The sequence below is a fragment of the Panthera tigris genome, chromosome A3 (genome assembly GCF_018350195.1).
Source record: "Panthera tigris isolate Pti1 chromosome A3, P.tigris_Pti1_mat1.1, whole genome shotgun sequence".
NCBI classification, from domain to species: Eukaryota; Metazoa; Chordata; class Mammalia; order Carnivora; family Felidae; genus Panthera; species Panthera tigris.
The window spans coordinates 84816505-84836961 of record NC_056662.1 but is presented as its reverse complement, the minus strand read 5'-3'; the positions used below and the strand labels follow the sequence as shown (position 1 = coordinate 84836961).

Below are 20457 nucleotides of genomic sequence, written 5' to 3'. Positions count from 1 at the left end.
AATAATCTTATTTGGTCATTACAACTGACCTGCAAGGCCGACAACTGTGTTCAATTGTTTGGAAGCTTTTGTTCTAAACTATTTTGTTCTTTTTTTTTTTTTAATTTTTATTTATTTTTGAGAGAGAGAGTGAAACAGAGAGAGCTTGAGACAGGGAGAGGGAGAATCTCAAGCAGGCTCCACACCCAGTGAAGAGCCCGACATGGAGCCTGATGTGTGGCTTGATCCCACAACCCTGGGATCATGACCTGAGCTGAAATCAAGAGTCAGACACTTAACCGACTGAGCCACCCAGGCGCCCCTAAATAATTTTGTTCCTAATCTCATTTAGGGGCGCCTGGGTGGCTTGGTCGGTTGAGCGTCCAACTTCGGCTCAGGTCATGATCTCACGGTCCGTGAGTTCGAGCCCCGCGTCGGGCTCTGTGCTGACAGCTCAGAGCCTGGAGCCTGTTTCAGGTTCTGTGTCTCCCTCTCTCTCTGCTCCTCCCCTATTCATGCTCTGTCTCTCTGTCTCAAAAGTAAATAAACGTTAAAAAAAAAAAAATCTCATTTAAAAAGTAGTAATTTAAAGGGGCGCCTGGGTGACTCAGTCGGTTAAGTGTCTGACTTTGGCTCAGGTCATGATCTCACAGCTTGTGGGCTGGAGCCCTGTGTCAAGCTCTGTGCTGACAGCTCAGAGCCTGGAGTCTGCTTCGGATTCTGTGTCTCCCTTTCTCTGCCTTTCCCCCATTTGCACTCTGTCTCTCTCTCTCAAATAAACATTAAAGTTTTTTTTTTTTAAAGTAATACTTTAATTTTATATAGATAATATATGCACAAAATCTAAAGGCAATTGAAAAAGCCAATCCAAAATGAGATGTAGTATAAGTGCAAACTGCACACTGGATCTTGAGGGCTTAATATGAAAAAAAAGAATGTAATATGTCTCATTAATAAGTTTTTTTTAAAGTTTATTTATTTTGAGAGAGAGAGAGAGAGAGAGAGAGCGCACACATGAGTGCAAGGGAGGAGACAGAGAAGAAGAGAGAGATTCCCAAGCACTCTTTGTGCTGTCAGCACAGAGCCTGATGAGGGGCTCGATCTCATGAACCACGAGATCATAACCTGAGCTGAAATCCACAATCAGACGCTTAACTGACTGAGCCACCCAGGCACCCCTCATTAATAAGTTTTTATACTGATTAAATGTTGGAATGATAATATTTTGGATATATTGGGGCTAAGTAAAATCTTTTGTTAAAATTAAATTCACCTGTTTCTTTTTTTTTTTTTTTTAAATTTTTAATGTTTGTTTTTGAGAGAGAGAGACACACACAGAGCACGAGTCGAGGAGGGGCAGAGAGAGCGAGTGAGACACAGAATCCGAAGCAGGCTTCAGGCTGCAAGTTGTCAGCACAGAGCCAGAAGTGGAGCTCGAGCCCACAAACCCAGAGATCATTACCTGAGCCAAAGTCGGATGCTTAACCGACTGAGCCACCCCGGAACCCTGTGTTTCTTTTTTTTAAAAAAATGTGACTACCAGAAAAATTTAAATTACATGTGTGGCTTGCGTTGTATTTCTACTGGACAGAGCAGTGCTGAAATAGTCAGGAAGAGGAAACCACCCCTTTGCAGACTCAAAGGGAAGACTTAAGTGGAGGCAATGGTGCATGACAGGTGACATAGAGCAAGATCTGGTAAATAACAGGGAGGGGATCAATTAATATTCTCTATTTAACATTTAGTTCCTGTTAAGGATGTAAAAGTTGACATTGAGACCATGGCTTGTCTTCTACCTTCAATCAGGTATTCTGCTTTCACAACAATGGCACTTAGTGTTCAAATCTATCAGAACTCCTCAGGGAGCCTCCACCCCCAATCTGAGCATTGCATGCCACCTGCAGAGACTCAGTCCTCAGTCACAATCTTGAGGGATTTAAGACTACTTCATTTCATTCCCAGAGCCCTTTTCCTTTTATGAAAACCTGGCCCACTGACACTATGAGTCCTTATTTAGAAAACAAGCATACAGGCATATCTTTTAAGATAAGGAAATCTAAGCCTTCCATATATAAATGTTTAGCTGGTTTACAGTGAGCCTAAAGCTGAAATCAATATAAATGGTGTCTTGGATAGAATTCCTTAGAAGCAGAGCTTGACACAGGGACTTGGGTACACATGATTTACTAAGGCAGTGCTCTTTAGATAGACAGGTAGGTAGGTAGGTAGATAATTAGAGGCAGGAAGACAAGGAAGCAGGATAAGGAAGGGGAGTGATCTGAGCATGAGCATTGCCTAGGTGAAATCTAACCTTGGCCTGATCCATGGTGGGTAGTCTCTGGAGCCATGCTGTCCAATAAAAGTTACTGCTATGTTGGGAATGTTCTATGTAATTGGCACTGCTCAGTATAGTTACCACTAGCTACATATAGCCAACGAGCATTTGAAATGTGGCTAGCATAACTGTCAAACTTAATTCTTAATTTAATTTAATTTAAAGAGCTACATACTGCTAATGTCTACTGCATTTGGACAACGTAGTGCTGGAGTATAAGCCTCAAGACAGAACAGGGAGGAGGAGGCTGGCCCCTTGTGCTCTCATTGGCTGTGGGCTGCCCTAGCCTTGGTGGGAGGGTGGATGGGGCATAATTTCCCAGGCAAGGCTATTATCAGGGGACATTCACACTGCTGATGAGTGGGTATACTGGCCAAGTAAAGGTGATGAGGTGCACCCCAATGCCCACTACATGTTAGTTCTCAACTAGATCTCCTGACATCTTATTTTCATCCCTCCTCATGGATTCTCCAAGAACTGAATTGTAGCCATAGAATAACCTGAAGCCAACAGCTGGCCATGTGCTTCATGCAGAACAAATCTCCTAATCCCCAGAGCTGTGGGTTCCTCTCCACTCCATTCTCAAATCTTCCCTGGCAATTCTACTGGTTTGTTGGTCCCAGGAAGAGGGTCATCATGTTTTGCATAGGTATGCAGAAGGGATTTTTCTGTGGGCTTCTGATTATTAGCTTTTTCAGCCATAGAGAGGAACTCTATTCGATTTTACAATATCTACTACAATCTTTGAGATGGCTAACCCAACAGCTCTAAAAAAAAAGAGAAAAAACAAAACCAACTTTGCCCTTTTCCATGCTGAAGTGTCATAGATCTGAAGTTATAAATGAGGAAACCTGAGTTCATGTTTTATTTATACCTATTACGTTTAATTTATGGTGTTGGAAAACATATTCAGCTTAATTTATGCAGGAATTAACTTTGGTAGAGATTAATTTTGAATCTATGGCCCCTTCCTAAAGTATATCATCTCTTTTCATAATCTTGGCTTGCAGACAGAGATGGTAGTGAGTGGGGGGGAAAAAAGAAAGAAAAACAAAACCATAAACAAAACCAAAAAACTTTAAAGGGGAAATATTTTAGGTCCTTAAAATGAGAATAATAACATGTTTTAGAATTAGGATACCTTTAGAATTCACAGAATTTAGAATTTATATATAAATTCTATATATGGTTCTATAAATATAATTTATATATAAATTCTATATAATGGTTCTTTCTATTGAGTTCAGACATCCAGTAGGTTTTAGATGAAAATACATAAAACAGAAGAAAATAAAAAATAGGACCTTGGCACATATTAATACTTAAGAATTTAAGAATTCTGAAACATTTAATCAGTATTACACACATGTTATCTATGCTACATCTTTATAGATTACCAGGTAAGTGTGTGTGTATGTGTGTTAGGAGAGGAAAGGGATGGGAAGGAGTGGGAGATCACTGTGTCAAAAAAATCAAAGGGAGGTGCCTAGCTGGCTCAGTCGGTAGAGCATATGACTCTTGATCTCAAGGTCATGAGTTCAAGCACCAAGTTGGGCATAGAGCTTATTAAAAAAACAAAAACAACAACTTAAAAAATCAAAGGAAGCACAAAATACAGCTTTGAGTCTCTGGACAGTCAAGGAAAAAAGGGAACAATAGATATCATGCCTAATACAAGAAAGTATATTAGTTTGCCAAGAGGAACTAATTTTGGTTTTGTTTCAGAATGTTGTCTATCTAAATAAAGAAAGCTGTTCTTTATTAAAAACAACAACAACAACAACAACAACAACAAACAAAAAAAGAAAACTAGGGGCGCCTGGGTGGCTCAGTTGGTTGAACATCCTACTTTGGCTCAGGTCATGATCTCTCAGATCTAGTCACACCTGCTTCTTCCTGTTTAAGCCTCAGGAAGTCAGTGCCACTAGGTGGATAGAGAAGGAAATAAAGTGAGTTGTCTCCCACCCTTCCCAAGGCAGATGACACAATCTTTCCACAGACATTATGGTCTCCACTGGTGTTATGGTTTCCTTTCCTGAGCCCCTGACACTGTCTTCACCCCAGGAGCCAGCTGGCACCCAGAACTACAGGCCTGGTGATGGGACAGGTGTGCCAAAGGAGGGCATCTGGGGAGAGGGTACCAAAAAGCACTCCCTCAATAATGGGGTCTTGTCTGTTAATTTTTACTTGAAAAAAGGCAGGGGCATTCTACCTATCTATGTGTTTTACTGGACAAAAGAAGAGAGTATATATAATATTAAGTCATCGTTCTGTAGATTACCTGACCAAGTGAGTGATTCTGGTTTGCTTCTTGACTGTGTCGTTGGCAGTTGCATGTTTAGTTCTGAAAGGGAGAACAAATCTCTGTCCTTCACCAGCACTGCACAAAAAGCAATGCAGGAAGCTTAGTCAAGTGCGCAAATCTCTACTATCAACTTTTCTGCCACATATGGGGGAATTACTGGCCCTTGAAAGCTATCACAAACAGATAAGAAGCAAGGTTATAACATGATTTGACACGGAGTTTTGACGGGCTCCGCTCAGAAATGTGGAAAGTGCGGCTTTAAAGGCACCATTTCAGGAGATTAAGATTTGAAATTGTGTTGCTTTATCTTGCTGTTTTCTTTCCACAGCCTTTTCCTTAGGCCTTGCGGTGGAATTCTTTTTTTTCTTCCTTTCTTTCCCTAGTGTACATATGAAGGTTTGCAACGCTTCACGCTTGAAGACTTGAAGAAAACTGAGTAAATTTAATATGACCGACTTCATAGTCACTGGCTCCACATGCATTTGCTTGCTGTGAAGAGAAAAGCATGTGAGGAAAATATATTGCCACTGAAGGAACGGATCTGTCTCAAGTATAATTGCTCATTTTTATCCATCCCTTGTGTCTTACCAGAGAAGATTACTAAAGAGGCTAGACCTGCAGCACAAAGCCCTCTCAGCCAGATCTTCAGGATGGGCCACACCTCTAGGCCTCCTTGGTCTCCATCCCAGGCACACCAGCAATAGCTCAGCAAACACCAATTCCCTGGGTCCCTTCTCAATTCTCTGACATTCCTTGAGCTTTTTAAAATGCTTGAGTCCCTGGGCTCTTGGCAGCTGAAATAAAACCTGAAAGAAATCCACTAAGCTCCACAGTGTGTTAAACCCCTCCAACAGCAAGAGGCGAAACCCTTCTGTTTCCAGTCATGTGGATGCTGGAGCCACTGAGCTCAGATTACTGGGTTAATGGTCTTGGAGAAGTTGAGCCCAAACTCTACATCCAGAAAGGAAGAGCAGATTGAGTCCTCAGCCCAGAGCTGCTTCTATTTCCTGAAAAGAAATGAGGAAGCAATCACTCATATCAGACTTTCTAGAACAATACTGTTTGAGCTTTCCTACAAATTTTGTGGGCTATAAAAGAGCTTCTGTCCTTATTAGAGCACATGCTCTAACTGTAGCTGGGGGTGGGAGATGGAGAGGTTGGTAAAATGTAGATCTAGCAGCTAACAGAAACTGAAGGTGGAGAACTGCTCCTATTGTTTCTGGGGGCCCACTGCAACTATTAGGGCAATGTGTTATGAGGAAGAGCTGTGGACCAGAACTGCAGTTGAAACTGGCTTATCTGTTTAGCACATTCTCAGTCTTGTCAATTAAACAAACCGGGGCTCTGACAAGTGTGGAGAAGGAAGAAGAATGACAAGGCATGGAGCTGGGAGCACTAGTAAAGGCTTAAAGCCTCTGGCAGCATTACATAGGTTGTGATGTACAGGCAGAGACTTTCCAAATGGCCCTGGGGACCTGGGATAGAGGTTAAGAGGGAAAGGGAGACTCAACAAAAGGAAAGTCTGGGACAAACTCTGCCTATTCCATTGTTTTGCTTAAGTCAGCCTTAGTTGATTTAGTTCTACATAATGAACTAAAAATGTTACCAGGAATAAAGAATCACCTAAGATACTGATCTCAATGATGTGACACATTGCCAGGGCCTTTGGTCAGGTCTGGTATGGTTTTAACAATATGGCCCTAGTCTGTCTTTCTCAGTACATCATTTTTTCTACCTTCCCATCAATCCAATCCCTTGCTCTTGTCCTTACCAACTCTTCCCATTTCCCAGGCAGACCATGCACTTACACAGCTGTGCTGAGAGTATTCTCACTGCCTGGCAGAAGTCCTCCCTCTACTGTCTAAAGAAGTTCATTATCTGTTCTTCACGTTCCCTGTCAAGTTCCTTCTATAATGACTTTCCTAGCTCCCCAGACAAAACTAATCTTGTCCTTCTTTGAATTTCCATTTTTATGCTCTCTAGCATATGTTGGATTATGATGATTTTTTCATTCGTTTTGCTCTGCTAGATCATGTATGCTTTAAGTGGAGGGGTAGGGGAAATCAAAGTTAAGTTTAGTTACCTTGTCCTGCATTAAACTAAATGAAAAGTCTGAGATATTTTAAAGAAAGCTCTATCTTTGTTATCAGTGTTGCATACTGGCATACATACACACACATGAATATAAATATATAGAAGTACTATGTAACATATACCATGCTAGGCAATTTTACATGGATGGTTTTATTTAAGCCTCACAAGGGTCTGTCGTAAAGGTGAGGAAATAGAAATGATTAAGGATTTAAGTAATTTGCCCAAGGTCACGTAGCTAGTAATAGAGCGTAAATTCAGATTCAGATAATCCGACTCCAGAGCCCAAGATTTCATCTGTTACTATTAGTTACCACCCTATATCATATCTATAATGGATAGCTGTTATTTTCTTGGCTGCCTGCCTGCCACTTTAAAAGCTGAAAAGTTCAGACATTGTCCCAGCCTCCTTTGCAGCTAGGATGCAGGCACTTGACCCAGGCTTGACAACACAGATGCACCTGCTGGTGACTTTGAACTGGGAGCTGGTGACTTTGATCCAGAGGCATCGAAATGTTGGTAGCAGGAGGAGTGCCATCCAAATCCAGTGTCTGTGGCTACTGAGTGACCTGCAGCATCTGTTTGTTGTTCAGTGGTAGGGGCGGTGGTGGTGGATTCCTCACCGCATTGGTTAAGTGGTGTGCTCTTGGCTGGGATCCACTTGCTGCCTGGCTCCCTTGTTTGGTCTCCTTTTCTAGCCTGGTTCAAATCTTTTCAGAATGTTCTTTGAATTATTTAATAACTCAGTAACAAATATATATAATCTTTTTTCCCCTTTTTTTCCCCACTAAGTCAGCCAGAGTTAGTTTCTGTTGCTTGTAGCCAAGACACTTGGCTGGTATAATATCCAAACCCATTATCTTGCATATAGGTTCCTATATTCCTACCTGGAAAAAAAAATCCCACACGTGCCCAGAATTTTATGAAAGTTAAACTGAGTAGAGGATGAAGGTGGCAGATTGTGTATCATTGGGAAGAATGATTTCTAGCTCATCTATCTGACTACCTATTTATGATTCATATTGCAGTTTGCATGGATGAATTGCATGGGGAATTTTCAGTATGTTGCTACTCTACTAGAATCCAGAAATGGATTTTTACCTTCCAAGTAAATTTGATGTCCAGGTCTAACTCTGATTTCCAGGTCTAATTCTAAAACATTTGTAATGAATTTAGCCTTTGAATAATAATAAGAAAAAATACTAAATATCTTTCCTGCTCATTACATGCAAAATGGCTTCCCCAAACTGTAGTACTTATGAAACTAAGATCACAGAGGAAGTTGAATTGCTGAATTATTTAATATAATCTGACTCATTAGAATCTTAGTTTCTGATATGGAAGAAGATATGATAGCTTACATAAAGGTTATTGATAAATTCCAAAATGAAATTCACTTTGAAGAGAATGAAATGTGGTTGGGTGTAACTAATCTCTCTGTCCTAATTCAATGAGGGAGCTGAGTTTGCAGTTTGACAAAGGGGTTATAATTACAAGACATCTTGGAACTTCTGGAAGAAGCTACTGCTTCAGATTGCCAAGTGGCCCACTGAGATGTCAGATACTAGACACAAATAAACCTTACAGAGGCCAGAGGTTTGACCTTGGTAAGTCTAGACATACTAACATGATTATCATCACTCTAATCAGATTATAAAGTAAACACACACTCTACAAAGCAAAGAATCTCTTGGGGTTATTTACAGGATGATGAAAAGCTGCTTTCTATCTTTACTGAGGACATAACAGGAAGATATGGGGTGGTTTTTAGCATGAGAGACTTTGGGATGATTAATGGTTTTGAACCAGGATTAATTTGGAGACATTTTTGGTGGAAAGGGAAGGGAGGCGTTACTGGCATCTAGTGGGTTGAAGCCAGGGATGCTGCTAAACATCCTATAATTCACAGGACAGTCCCCCTAACAAAGAATTATCTGGCCCCAAAATGTCCAACAGTGCCAAGTTTGAGAAACCCTCAGTTAGACGTAAGAAAGAAATTTCTGAGTCTGAAATTATGTAAATAGTGGAATGGGTTTACAGGTCCAGGACTAGTGTGAGGTGAGTTAAGTAGTTGCCTTAGGGTACAAAATTTAAGTCCCGAAAAATATCAGTTATCAAGATAAATAATATTTAAAAAAAAACAAAGTCAATGCAAAAAAAAATCTATGATGAACAATATAACAAAATTTTAAATAAAGATAGGATTCAACAGGGAAGGGATTTGGGTATACAAAGTTGAAATATTATTTATCTTGACTACTGAGGCTTTGGCAACTCCTTCACCTGGCCCCTTTTAAGTTTGTGCCTGAGGCAAGTGCCTCACTCCCCTCATCCTAGTCCTGGCCTGTTGGATTATTAAGGGTATGCAATTGTTTTAGCTAACGGGTGATTTGATTTGTTTGTAACTAAACTGGGGTTAGTAAGGTCTCATAAAGTTAAACAAGAAGGCCTTTCCAGGTCTAGAATTTTAGATCTTAGTGACTACATTCAGTAAGGAAGCAATTCATTTATTAAACCCCATAGAATTTCCCTAACATGGGTTTTTAATTTCTCTGATTTATATCCTGGCCTTGATTAGCCAAGATCACCTTCATTATGAATAGTAATATATGAATGGCATCCCAAAGAAATATGTGGCATTAACTGTGGTCTTAAGCAATACTCATCTGTTGTAACTCACCCTTCCAGAAAAATAATCCTTGTATGACTTTTCCATTTTACTTAGCAAGTAAACTATTCCTGCTTCTTATCCTCTCTTCTCCCCAATCCCACTTCACCTCAAAATCAACTAAGTATTCTTTTCTGGGCTCCATTGATTTTGACATTATTTTATATTACTTGTCCCTTTTGTCTCCTAGAATGCCCTAGATAGAATTTTTTAGGGGCCGGAGGAGAATATTTTAAATATTTTTCCTTCTAATTGGTTGGGGAAATATCTATAATTACTAAGTTTATGTATGCGGTATATAGAGTACTCACAACATAAGGCTGACCCCCTCAGAAATGTCAGATGAAAGATTCAAAGATAATTTACTATTCTGAGCAGGGCAAGATAGACAGTTATAAAAAATTACAGTAATATTACTAATTAGGAGAAATGTGGTCTTGGATCCATACCAGAACAAACACTCTAACCATTATAGATTGCTTACTATTAATCTCCCTGGTTTCCGTCTATGTGTGGCTAGCCTATTAGAGTACCTGTATTCAGCAAATGTACTCGTGCATAAAGTAACTGGATATGGGACCTACCACTTCCCCACATCCTGTCACTTAATCTAACTGACATATGTACAATTCCTTTTGATCTATGTTAACCATCTTTATCTCAATGCACATCTCAGCTTCCTATCTGTTATTTTACAAAATGCTTTAATCAGAGGGTAGCAACAAGTTGGGTTGAATTACAAGGTTTGGGTTTAGGATTTTTTTTTCCATTCTGTTAAAAACAAAGCAACATCAAACTTGGGCTCCTTCTTCCCAACCACGTAGTCATTGCTATTGTGATGAGCTATTTTGAGTTTATTTCTTGAAAAAAGAACAGAAAGAAAGAAGAGAAAAAGGACCTAAGGGACTAAGTGGTATATGGGTAGATTAAGAATAATTCCAATATTAATTGAACTGTCAAAGCTAGACATATCCAAATGTTTTCTTCCTTTTTCTCCTTTTTCTTTTATTTTTAATTTGTGGTCCAGCGGTAAACAGAAGTTCATGTGCATTTGTCTACTATTTAAGTAAAGGATGCATTTAATTGTCTAGGATTTGGGACTCTGAGCTGCCTAGATGTGTGCGTTCCAGAAAATCTACCAGAAAGAGCAGTACAGAGCACTGAGTGGAATGCATTTTGCCCTCGGGAAGAAGTCGCTTTAGTATTATGCATTTTGACTAAGGACAGGTCATAGGATCTAAATTGTATGTGGCTAGGTTTTTCAATCCACAAAATGGTGATGGCAATGTTTAAAGCTTCCTTTATAATAAACTGTATACATGAATATTAACTTTGTGGGCTACCTATTGTTCTGTTGCAGAAAAAACAAAACAACTATGTTCTTTAGAGAATTTTAGCTAGACCTTGAAAGAAAATCAAATGAGACAAATGGGGTGTTTGTTCTCTTTTCTAAATACAGAATACTTTTTCTCTAAACAAATGTTACTCTACCTATTTTTATAATATATCCTGGTCAATTGTTCAGTTAATTTTCTTTCTTTTCAAGATTATTATATATATTTTTTATGATAGACTTCCAAGTGAAAAGATAACAGCTTTTTAGAAAGTATATTGAAATGAAGCATGATATTCTATTGATGGGGCTACTTAATCTAGCCATTGACTCAACAGGTTTGGGTTTATAACCGGTGAAGATATTTTTAGTTCTTAGGTAGAAATGAAATGATCAGGTCTTTCAAGCAACCACTTGTAGGACTTAGACACTAAAGCTTGAAGAGATGGGAACTCTGAAGAACCACTGAGAAAAACAGAACATATTCCTGAGGGTCCCTTGTAGACAAGTTCCAAGAGTGGTACCAAGATGGATTTATCATCTTGTTTTGTGAATATCAGAGAAGGAAAGAGGACATTTGCAAAGCATTTCCATGCTTCTCACCACACAGGGTATTGTAGCAGAAGATTCTGCTTATAGTCAGTGCTCAATAAATGAGATGCCAAGAATAAGGCTCTTAAAGGTTCTGTGAGGGCTTGATGTGAGTTAATATGTGAGATTCTGGTTCTTTGCCGTATCTGGTGGGTTCTTTGTGTAGTTATCAAGCTTTAAGGACTAATGACTTTGAGACAGGGAACTAGAAGTACTGTGGAGTCATTGCTTCTAATTATGCTTCTTAAACATCTTATTTTTGCTGTTTCAAACATCTATTTTATGTTTTGCTTTTAGTACTGACACTTCAACATTGTCCCCTTCTAGAGGGGTGGAGAATATAGGGCAAAGTCAAGAAGTCTTTTCTACTGTGAATGTCCCCTCCTGTTCCTTGAAGAAGGGTGAGGAATCCGGAACAGAGTGTGATGCCAGGGTTAAGACAGAGCAACAATTACACATGACAGGTAAGGAAAAGTTTCAAGTCCAAATACTTATTAAGTAGTGAACACAATTATTTAAGATCACAAGAACTTCACACTATTTTTTTCTCCTTAAAAATGACATTTTGCTTTGATTATGTAGCTATTAATTTTAAAAAGGAGCCGATATTGGAAACATTGACCTGGAACTATATTTTTGTTGCTTTATATTAAAAAAAAAAAAGACTATAGTGAATCTCTGTGTGAACTTCAGCCATGAGATCTGAACCAATGATGCTCTAGAGAGCAAAGAAAAGTGGGAAAATGTTCACATAAATGTTGAAATAGTAGAGATGGGATCCTTTGTGAAGAAATAAGACACTCTAGCATTTCTTCAAGTGTGTTTGTTTGGTCCAAATCAGTTATAAGGGTGGTTGTGGAGGTGCTTTAAAAATGACCCTGCTCCTCAGTGGTCTTGAGAAGAATCAAGGCCACAGACTGCAGTGAAAGATTTTCCAGGTAACATTGGAACATGTTTGGAAATACAGCTTTAGAATTCCTTCAGCCTCAGAGGACTGGCTCAGGGCAAAATCTCCAAACAAAACAAATTACTAAACATCCACAATGCAATAAGAAATGCTCCCTTAAGGTGTGTTTAATTGAGCCATTAATGCACAGTGAGGAGCGGCCCAAAGCACTTGCATTTCAACCTCCTGGCTCACTCACTTGGGCATACTAGGCATGTCAGCACAGCCTCGTAAAACACAACCAATTGTCTCTTATTCCGTAATTAACATCTTGTAAAGTTGACAATATGATTATGATTGAATTGAGCCAGTAATGAATTGGTACTTTTATCTGCATATAACATAGCTTCCTCTTGGGAACTAAAGGGATAGTGTGGATAGGAAGGGAGCTGCCCACTGTGTGAAGAAAAGCAAAAATAGTGTTATCAGAAGCTCTGTAAAACCTTTAAAGAATAACAAAGTAAGTGGATCTTAAAGGCTCTGTAATACTTAATTTAATCAGCTTCCTCCTCTTTAGCATAAGACTGGCTGTGTATATAGCACTAAGGCAGAGTAGGAAGAACCAAGTGCCAGGTGCAATTTTACCTTCTTTTTATAGATTATCTCATCTAATCCTGCAAACCAATTATGACGATGTTACAATTATCATCTCCTTTTACAGGTGAGGGAACTAAAGCACAGAGAGGAAAAGTAACTTGTAGAAGTTCACACAGCCAGAAGTTCTGTGCTAAGGTTACCACCCGGAATTCTAACTTTATAGTTGTGCTTTGTACCATTATACCACACTGAGTTTTGTCTACTTTTTTTTTTTTTTTTTTAAACTAAGCTTTATGCCCAATATGGGGCTTGAACTCATGACCCTGAGATCAAGAGTTGCATGCTCTAGGGACTAAGCCAGCCAGGCACCCCCCCCCGCCCCCAAACTCTTAAAGCAATGTGTCTCAAGTTGGGGTCCAAAGACAAATTTTCCTGGACTCAAATTCTGTGAGAATTAGCATTTTTAATGGTCTAATCTTTTGTGACAATCGGAAAAAAATTAACATAAGCATGTTTGGGGAACCACGTTATAATTGGGTATGGGCCTGTGTTGTGACTTCTTTTTGCCTATGTAAATTCCTGCCTCCTGGGAAGCCACAGACTGTGGGAGAGAGGGATTTAGTCATTAAGGTCACATGCTTCTCACGGTCATGACATCATGCTCCATGGAAGAAAATCTCTAAATACAGTTTGTATTCCTTGTTTATTTCTCTGTTGGGAACTTTTCCTTTTTTCATTGTTTGCCAATTCTCATTGGCTATTTTGTTTCCTTAATTTTTTAATGTACTTACAGTGTAGGAAAAGTGAAGATACAGGGTTCCCTGCCTTCCCAACATTAATTATCTGTATTCCTACAGTTATGAGGTTGAATATTTTATTTAAAATAAATAAACAAACAAACTTGTAAAATTAGTCTTCCCTCAAACATCTCTCTCTCCCCACTTACTCTCACCTTCCAAATGCCCAGTGTGGGAAAAGCAGGTTGACTACAAAGTGCAATCACAAATATTGCAAAGGATGCTATATTTTAGTTGAGCAAAGTGATGGAAAAAATGGAAAGTCATGGACAAATGAGGACTGGCAGAGTTAGACTAGTTATCATTAAAGAGGAGAGAATCTACAAGAATTATGATAGGATAGGTGCTTTAAAAGAGAAAGATTTGTCTCAAGGGACTAAGAGAGGCCCTTGGGAAAATTGGTACAGTCTTCACATATTTCTGCACAAATGAATCTCTTTGTGGTTATGTCATGACATCCAACAATTTTGAAGTACATTTTTAATTTTGGAATATGTTAGATTTATAGAACAGTTGCAACTATAATACAGAGGTCTTGTCTCTACCTCTTACCAGTTTCCCCTAATGTCAGTTCTTAACTTACCAGGATACATTCGTCAAAACTAAGAAATTGACACTTACACATTACTTTTAACTAAATTCCAGCTTTTCAGATTTCACCAATTTTTCCAATTTTTTGTCTGTTCCAGGATCCAATTCAGGATACCACATTGTATTTAGCATCTCATAATTTTGTTGGAAATATTTTAAACAAAAATCCCAACCAATATTTGAATCTGTCCTTCTTCATTCTAAGAATTAGTGTGTTGCAGTTATAAGCAGAATTTTGCTAATATATAATAAAGTAACTTTTTAATAATATTTTTTCTTCCAATTTTCAAACTGTAGTACAAATCAAGACATTTCTTACACAATTTACTACCAAATTTTATTTTAACTATGTTACTTTAACTGATTTAATCATCCTACTATGTTTAGATGACTACCATAGTTGGCTACAGGGGCTTCTTTAAAGTATGCAAAATAGGTTATTAGGATCTGTGGAAAAAAGGAATAAGTAAGTTTGCTGTCTGTATAATCAGTAGAACTGTGTACAATGTACATATTCATTATTTGAGCTAAAAATTAATTAATAAATTAATGAAACAAAAATAGTTTTGATGCATTACAGAATGCTCACATGAATACCTGGACAGTAATGCATTGTCAGATGGTAATTACTCTCTGCCTTCCTCATGACACACAGATGTATACCTTCAAACAGACATGCAGCATTATGATAAAAAAATAAAGTTTTCATCTATTTCAGCAGTATTATATTTGACCACTATTACTTTTATAATATTATGAAATAAGCCCCACCGAATATGTAGTTTATATATTGGGGGTAAGTTACCTTTACAGTTTTTTTTTTCGCCTTTACATTTTTTGGTTTAATAAATAACTCTTAATGTCTAGGAGAATTAACACTTTCCAAGAAGCCAAACTTACTCCTCTTCCCTTTCACATATTTTTAAGAACTGTGGCCATTAGCTAGTGCCAAAATTGTGTGATTGGGGCATACAACTCTATATATTTATTTCTCTGGTGTTTGAATTCAGCTAAATTGGCCTACTTCTGATCCTGACTGGGCTCACTTGTGTGTCTGGGCATGAGCTGTAAGACAGCTAGTTTGGCTGGGCTTAATGAGATGACTGGGTTTGGCTCCATGTGACTCTCACCTTCCTCCTAGGACAATGGGCTAGCTGGGCCTATCTTTCTCATTGTGATGGCAGAAGCATAACAAAGCAAGCCCAGATTTTCAAGCTTCCTCTTGCATCATACCCATTAGTATTCCATTGGCCCAAAAAAGCAAATGGCCAAACTCATAATCATGGGGTGGGAAAATAAACTCTAAATCCTGATGGGAGGAATAGCAAAGTCACCTGGAAAACGGCACAGACACAGAGGGCTGAAAATGCATTGACCTGTTTCTTTCAAGTTTTGCCTTCTCATAACAGAGGCCCATCTTACAATGTTGAAAATGAGGTAGGGCCTGGCCTTGTAAGGAATACATATAGAAACATTTTCAAAGCCTTAAATTGCAAACTATAGCACCTAATTTCTGTCATAAAATTTAGGAAAGGCAATTAGTAGTTTGGAAATTATGATTTTGCAGATTTTATAGACTAGGTACAGAGTGCTTAACTGAATCACACATGCCCACACCATTGATGAGGACTGATTTCTGAGTCATGGATCATCTAAAAATGCCCTTTCCCTTTACATCCTTGATTGTCATTCCTTGATCACTATTCTTCAAGTGGGAATGGCAGGAGCCACAAAGCTACATGCAATTCATAGAATTGATTCATTCTGAGTAATAAATATATTTATTTTCATTATGCCTATGAACATTGATTTTTTTTTTTTTTTTTTTTTGGAGGATGTTATTATGTGGCAAGGTTTCAGGGTATTTTTAAGGAGTACGACAGGAATCAATTTCTTAAATAAGCACTGAATTATCAGTTATTTGTTCAATTGGCTAATTCTAGGAAGGTTTTAAAATCCTGTCTTTATTCCATTTTTTAAAGAAGTTTTTAATGTTTATTCATTTTTTGAGAGAGAGAGAGAGAGAGAGAGAGAGAGAAAGAGAGAGAGAGAGAGAGAGAGAGAGAGAGAGAGAGAGAGAAAGAGAGAGAGAGAGAGAGAGAGAGAGCATGAGCAGGACAGGGGCAGAGAGAGAGGGAGACACAGAATCTGAAGTAGGCTCCAGGTTCCGAGTTGTCAGCACAGAGCCCGATGTGGGGCTCAAACTCACGAACTGTGAGATTATGACCTGAGCCAAAGTCGGATACTTAACCGACTGAGCCACCCAGGTGCCCCTATTCCATTTTTTGATGTAAATAACTTAGGAAAATAAAGCACTGTGAAGTGAAGATGAGTGTTATGGTCTGAATGCTTGTGTCTGCCCCAAAATCATATGCTGAAATCCTAATGCCCAAGGTGATGATACTAGAAGCTGGGCCCTTGGTGGGGTGATTAGGTCATGAAGGAGGAGTCCTTATGATGGGATTAATGCCCTTTTTAACAAGGTCTGAAAGAACTCCCTTCTACCTTCCCTAAGTGAGGACACAAGAAGTTGACAGCCTAAAACTGGAAGACAGCCTTCACCCAACCTTACTGGCACCCTGATCTCAGACTTCCAGACTCCATAATTGTGGGAAGTAGCTGTCTATTGTTTATAAGGCACCCAGTCTGTGGCATTTTGTTATAGCAGTGTGAAGGGACTAGGACAATAAGGGAAGAAATATAACTTTTTTGTGTATTTAGAATGACTTATGAGCTGACAACCTAGCTTAAATTTTCCCATTCCACCAGATGTTTCAAATGAATCAAATATTCTTTGACAACCAGAAAGTAAAACCAAACAACAACAACAACAACAACAACAACAAAAAAAAAAAAAAAAGGAAAGGAAGGAAAAAGCACAAACAGAAAGAAGAGGAAGTGGTTTATTTATTTAGGTTATTTAGATAAACAGTAGAGATGGTCATAGTATCAATTGCTTATTCCCTAGAATCTCTTACCCTTGGCTTCAAGATAGAGTATTCTTAACATCTGGGTATTCTTCCAGGGTGTCATGAAATACTAATGACCTCCCCTGCGCTAAGCCTAATTTGCTCCTAAATTCTTATTGTCTGGAATATTTCTGTTTCTTATAGCAGGAGTCAAATCAGGTGGAGTTAGATTGCAGATTGTCTTCTGAGCTAGCAAGTCAGGGCCCCAAGTGGAGCCGGACATACATGCAGGGATTTCCATCCTTTAGTACTTACCTGTCTGAGCAAAGCTTACTCTCCATCAGTCCCTCTCCTGCAAGGCTGGAAGACGAGTGGAGTGTGGGGAGGCTCAGTGGTAGAGCAGCCTCACCTGCTTATTTATTCTCACTATCCAGCCTGAGAAGAAGGGAGAGAGTGATTTGGCTACTTTTGGCTCAATGATTAAAAAATGAGATTAATGAATGAGAATATGCTTCCAAATGCTGGTGTGGACAAGTTCAGTTATTTTTTAATTCATGATATATGAAACAAAGATAGAAACAAAGCTTACTACTGTAATTGTTAACGTTAGTATAATCTGCAGTTTACTTTTCAAAATTGAGGGAGGGCATTGGGGTGGCAACAGGCAATATTCTGCAAAGTAATATTTCACAGAACATAGACCATAACCTGTGGTAATTTTTTCATCCCAGGTCCTTAAAACTCACAAACAAGATGGGAATTTTGTAAACAACCCACCCACAGAGCAAAGCTGCTACATTTCAGAGAAGGCTCTTCCTCTCTGGTCTCCCATCCATCTTCCTTCCTCCTGTCCTTCCTCCCTCCCTTTCTTTTCCCCTTTTTTTCTTCTTTCTTTCTTTCTTTCTTTCTTTCTTTCTTTCTTTTCTTCCTTTATACTTAAAGATATACTTTATATCTTTCTTTCATTTCTTCCTTTCTTTCTTTGTATTTTACATTTAGCAACTTGTAAGAATAATATAATACACTCTCATACCATTCACCTAGATTCACCAATTATAAACCACTTTGCACATTTGATATCTCTCTTCAATATAATTACTATTATTGTTACTATTAGTATTTTTCGAAATCATTTGACAGTAAATTGAAGACAACATGGCCCTTTACCCCTAATCTAAATATTTTAGCATGCATCTCTTGGGAGCAAGAACATTCTCTAACATAATCATAGTGCAATTTTCAAACACAAAACATTTAACATATATTTAATACATATATTTAATTTTATATTCAATATAAAATCTATATTCAATTTCACCAATGGCCCCAGTGATATTCTTTATAGAGTTTTTCTTCTTCACTGATTTGGGATTCAATCCAGGATCATGCATTGCCTTCTGCTGCGGTGTCTCTCTAGTTTCTCAATCTAGGACAGTTTCTCTTTTTTTCCTTTCATGACATTAACACTTCTGAAATAGAATTTTTTTAAAGAATGGCCCTCACTTTGGGTGTGTTTAATATTTTCTGAGGATCAGATTCAAATAATGCCCTTTTGGCAGGAATAATACATTAAATGATGGTGCAGTATTTCTTAGTGCATCATGAAAGGAGGCATGTGATGTCAGTTTGTCTCATTAGTGGTACTAAAATAGAACAACTGGTTCTATATCTAACAGATTTTGCTATTGTAAGATTACCATTTTTACTTTCGTAATTCAAAAATAGTCTGTGATGAAGTGTTTTAAGGTGGTGTAAATGTCCACCTCTAAATCAAACTTTCACCTAATAGTTTTAGCATCTACTGATGAATCTCACCTGAGATTATTATTATGCTGGCTGTAACAGTGATCTTCGTATGTTATCATTCTGAAGTTAGAAAAAAATTATAATATTTTACTCTGATATTAATTGGGAGCCTGATTTTGTGATACATAGTTTGAATACTAAGATCTAAGAAACTCCCTAAATTTAACATCAGAATTTTCTTTTTTGATCAACACTGGAAATTTCTCACTTCCTTCTTTTTTAGAGATAATATTGTATAGTGATAATTACTGTTACTAATAATTAATGTTTATTAAATGCTTACTCTGTGCTGAGCACTGTGGAAAGCACTTTTGGTGTCTCATTTGACACATAGTTATTATTAGAGTCTATTTTCCCGGATGAGAATATTAAGGATCAGAGGCTAGTAACTTGCCTAGGGCCACATAGCTAGTTTGTCCCAGCTACTTTTGCATACCCTGCCATTATTTCTACTGTGAAGTAATAAAATGGGAATTGATCTACTCTGGGAATGTTGTCAGTGCCTTTATCTTCCAGTTCCAAGGCCAGCTATATTGTTATATATCGAGTCTCTTTTCTTGCAGCCAAGAGCTGGAGTATTCACTAGTACTGAGGTGAATTCAGCCTCTTGATGTGAAATGGAATAAAAGAAACTGTGAGGTAGCATAAGGCAGTGGTTTTCAAATGCTATCCGGAGGCATTCCCCCCCCCCCCCACTCCTGTGACGGGGGATTTTGGATAACTTTTTTTTTCTTCTCCTCCCCATTCCCCTACTCCTGCCAGTTTTATTGAGATATGGTTGACTTATAAAACTATATCAGTTTAAGGCATACAATATAATGACTTCATATATCTATGTCTCTATCTATCTATATCTAAAAAGTTAGGAATATAAAAATGATGCTGTTAATAATCACTTACAGTAGTCCCGACCTCATCCTTAGAGAATATGGTCCAAGACCCAGCAGCACCACCCCACCCAACAGCTCCATGCCTGAAACTGCAGACAGTACTGAACCCCATATATACTATTTTTTCCTGTACACACATACTTGTGATAAAGTTTAATTTGTAAATTAGGCACACTAAGAGATTAACAACACTAGTAATAAAATAGAACAATTATAACAATATACTGTAATAAAAGCCATGTGAATGTGGTCTCTCAAAATACCTTATACTCACCCTTCCCGTGATGGTGTGAGATGGCAAAATGCCCAGGTGATGAGATAAAGTGACATGAATGATGCAGGCATTGTAATATGGTGTAAGGCTACTATTGACCTTCCAATAATTCTTCAGGAGGATGATCTGCTTCCAGGCTGAGGTTAACCTCAGGTAACTGAAACCAAGGAAAGTGAAACCACGGTAAGAAGGACTACTACTACATTTTCGATTAACAGTTTTTCCTCTCATATACTGGCTGTATTTATTAAAATACAGTTTTGTTTATTGAAACTAATAATGAAAAACCTGCACTCGTATTTTGCCATTTTTCAAGAAATTCATTTTTTGCTGTGTTTTACGAAGACATTTTTAGCGATGAATTGTAAAAATAAAGAACCTGTGCTTTCGCCACAGGTAATTTGG

General features: G+C 38.2%; 1 long non-coding RNA gene across 5 annotated transcripts in view; it reads right to left on the bottom strand.

The window, feature by feature from the left end:
- Positions 1–20457, bottom strand: part of LOC122237345 — an 84773-nt gene that overhangs the window by 34861 nt on the left and 29455 nt on the right. For 4 of the 5 annotated variants that reach the window (XR_006215780.1, XR_006215781.1, XR_006215783.1 and 1 more), the window contains 4 exons: positions 20053–20209; positions 17398–17517; positions 5208–5626; positions 4596–5108 (listed from right to left, as the gene is read on the bottom strand). This is a non-coding gene — a long non-coding RNA (uncharacterized LOC122237345). The remainder of the gene's footprint in view (positions 1–4595; positions 5109–5207; positions 5627–17397; positions 17518–20052; positions 20210–20457) is intronic. The other variant, XR_006215782.1, reaches the window with a different exon arrangement.